At 46.1% G+C, this 3,435-nt stretch overlaps 1 protein-coding gene across 1 annotated transcript in view; it reads left to right on the top strand.

Moving 5' to 3' along the window:
* Nucleotides 1–468: 468 nt before the first annotated feature.
* The window catches only part of LOC144511807 (solute carrier family 45 member 3), a 152,249-nt gene continuing 149,282 nt past the window's right edge, over nucleotides 469–3,435 (top strand). Inside the window, exon 1 of the mRNA XM_078242151.1 lies at nucleotides 469–603. The gene's annotated coding sequence lies outside the window, so the exon portion shown is untranslated. The remainder of the gene's footprint in view (nucleotides 604–3,435) is intronic.

Here is a 3,435-nt window from a genome sequence, read left to right as displayed (position 1 = left end):
TGGTCAGAACTTCACTGATCTGAAGCTCTCTTTTCCCCCACAGATGCTGCCAGATTTTCCAGCATTTTCTGTTTCTTGTTTCAGATTCCAGCATCTGCGGGAAATTTTTTTTGCTTTTATCTTAAGGTTGGTTCATTCCCACACCCACTCCGCGTCCCACCTTCGCTGCACCGATGTGTGCCACATTGTATACAATCTGAAATTTGTAATACACACATATAGAGAGAGAGAGAGAGAAAAGTATCTTTTTAAAAAGTCAGTGAGACATTTGACTCTTTATTTTAGGGGGTGTTTAAGCTTGTGTTTAAGTTGACACCTCCGACAAGCCCCAGGGAAGTGCCAGTGAAATTGGCAAGTGGTTTGCCGTGATGGGGAAGCTCACTCATTGAAACCTGCAGCTCTTGTCAATTTCTCTCTTCCTTCCTTCCGCCTTCAGTGCGCAGGCTCAGGCCTCCTCTGATGGGTTACATTTTTTCCAGGCTGGACTCAGTTTCGCTGCTGTGGCGGCTCCGGGAAGGAGGAGGAAGGAGATTCGCGATTGACGGTACAAACCCCACACATCATCTGTAGTGCCATCCTTGCGTGGAGTGGTGGGGGTACGCAGTGAGTGCCTTTCTCTCTCTCTCTCCCTCCCTCTGTGTATGTGTGTCTTTTCAAAGTAATTATCTGTACGTTTCCCAATCCACGTTAATTTTTTTAAGATGTACACATCTTCAAAAAAGAAGCCACTCAAACCTTTCTGCTTTAAAGTCCAGCCCTTCTAAAACTTTCTCTGAAACTTTTTTAAAAGTTTGTTGTGGATGGGGGAGTGGGGGTTAGTTTTTCAGGAGGGTGGTGCTGGGGGAATGTTAGCGAGAGAGAGAGGGGGGTTTGTACTGTTTTTTAACGTGACGTTAGGCTTTGAAAACAAAAGCTCCCGATATATGCTGAGGACTCTGGATTTCAGAGGAATCACTCTGAGAGAGGGGGGGCTGAGTTGGGCTGTGGGTTTGCCCCATGCTTGCTTCCCCCTATTCAGAGTCCACTTTATTCGGTTCGGGGTTAAAAAGCAGGATTAAAAACCCGGCTACTATGAATCGTGTTGATTGGATGACATATCTAACACAGCCATCCCCCCCTCTCTTCTCCCTTCCTCACACACCTTTTTTTCCTATCTCTATTCTCTTCCCCTTGTAAATCTTAAGTGTTTTGGGGCTGCAGTTATTTTAGTGTGGCGAGCGAATGTCATTTAAAACTTTGTTTAAAAAAATAAGGGGTCTGGGAAACCAGATTATTTCTTAACCAAGCTAACAAGTTTCTGGAGACACAAGGAAGCTACAAGCCCTTTTCTTCCCATGTGTGTTCAACCCTGAATCCCAGTGGTGGCACAGTGGTTTGCAGTGGTCTGCCTCACAGCGCCAGGGACCCGGGTTTGATTCCTGGCTTGGGTCACTGTGCGGAGTCTCCCCGTGTCTGCGTGGGTTTCCTCCGGGTGCTCTGGTTTCCTCCCACAGTCCGAAAGACGTGCTGGTTAGGCGAATTGGCCGTGCTAAATTCTCCCTCAGTGTTACCCGAACTGGCGCCGGAGTGTGGCGATGAGGGGATTTTTGCAGTAACTTCATTGCAGTGTTAATGTAAACCTACTTGTGACTAATAAATAAACTTTAGACCATTGCTGCCTATGCCCCAAATGAGAAAATACGACTGCCTGTTTCCAATTTGTGGAGGTGGTTTGTTGCTGTGACCGAGGTTGGATATCAGCATCGCACAGAGCTGTCACTGAGGATGCTGTTTGTGTAAAGGGCTGTTAAGGTGTAATGTGGGTTCCATTAGCAGGTTGATACGTGGAGAGTATTCAATATGCTCATTGGTGTAACTACATCCCTGAGTGAGGACTGTGCATACTTCTTAGTGACTATAATACAGTGGCGCAGTGGTTAGCATTGCTGCCTCACAGTGCCAGGGACCCATTAGGGACAACATGAAGTTGATCTTTCTCTACACCCTAGCTATGATCGTAACACTACATTCTCCAATCTCTCCTTTCCTTCTCTATGTAAGGTATGCTTTGTCTGTGCGCAAAAAACAATACTTTTCACTGTATACTAATAAATGTGATAATCCAAAGAATATTAAACCCAGGTTCAACTCCTGGCTTGGGCCACCAACTTGGTTGACTTGGGTCTGTGCAGAGTGTGCACGGTCTCCCCGTGTCTGCATGGGTTTTCTCCCATAGTCCGAAAGACGTGCTGGTTAGATGCATTGGCCAATCTAAATTCTCCCTCTGTGTACCTGAACAGGCGCCGGAGTGTGATGTCTGGGGGATTTGCACAGTAACCTCATTGCATTGTTAATGTAAGCCTACTTGTGACACTAATAAAAAAAACTTTAATAAAATACATTGAGCAGAATTTTATGGCCTCGCTCGTCCCAAAACCATTAAATTCTGCCCAAGGTCAACGTATCTTTCCATGGTCCGCCCCTTCCCCTTTCTGATTCCTGTGGCAGGACGAATGGTAAAATTCTGGCTGCACCAGTACTTGACTGGCTGCATTGAAGAGTACGAGGGAAGGTCCCAAGTTGGGTTAGCTAATCTCACCATGGGCAATGATGGCTCTTCTACAAATTACCACTTTGGTGTTTCTTGGGGCGATGTTAATTATCAGCCATTGTACCCGCTCCTGATCACTATCCAGTGAGCACTGGAAGGAATAGACACTGGAGGAGGAGGACAGAGTTAGTTTGATCGCAGTGCTCTCCTACCCTTGTCCTTCCCCACCCACTGAATGGGTCAAACAACCCAGTGACAGTCACCATCTGGGCTTGCATCATATCGATGATACTGAAACATCACCGTCGCTTGTGGAGTTGTGTGTCGGTCGGAGTTGTCGCTTCAGCAGGGAAGGGAAGCTTTCATTTTTATAGCACCTTTCACTAGCTCAGGATGCCCAAAAGCGCTTTGCCGCTTGTGCACAGCAAGCTCCCACAGACAACGATGTGACAATGATCAGACTATCTAATTCAGTGATGTTCGTTGACAGGTAGGTATTGGCCAGGAAGAAAACAGGGAGGGGAATGCATTGCACAAATTTAGACTGCATCAGATCAGAGAAGATAGACAGAACGAGGCCAGTCTGCCCATCATACCCTGTGCTGATCTTTCGGTACAGCTATCCATCTAGTTACATAGCCCTGCAAATTTTTCCACTTCAAGTATTTGCTCAATTCCGTCTTGAAAGTTTGACTGAGTCTCTTTCCACTGCCTTTTCAGACAGTGCATTTCAGATCAGAACAACTTGTGCAAGTTCCACAGTGTTGGCTTTTTCCAATTACTCCAAACTTGTGTCCTCTGGTCACTGACTCTTCACCTACTGGGAAGAGTTTCTCCTTTTCTTCCCCCTCTCTAACCAAACACTTAATTCTTAACACTTCTATCAAATCTCCTCTTAACCTTGT

This window comes from Mustelus asterias, chromosome 25 (assembly GCF_964213995.1).
Source record: "Mustelus asterias chromosome 25, sMusAst1.hap1.1, whole genome shotgun sequence".
Taxonomy (NCBI): domain Eukaryota; kingdom Metazoa; phylum Chordata; class Chondrichthyes; order Carcharhiniformes; family Triakidae; genus Mustelus; species Mustelus asterias.
This window is presented reverse-complemented; position numbering and strand designations above follow the sequence as displayed.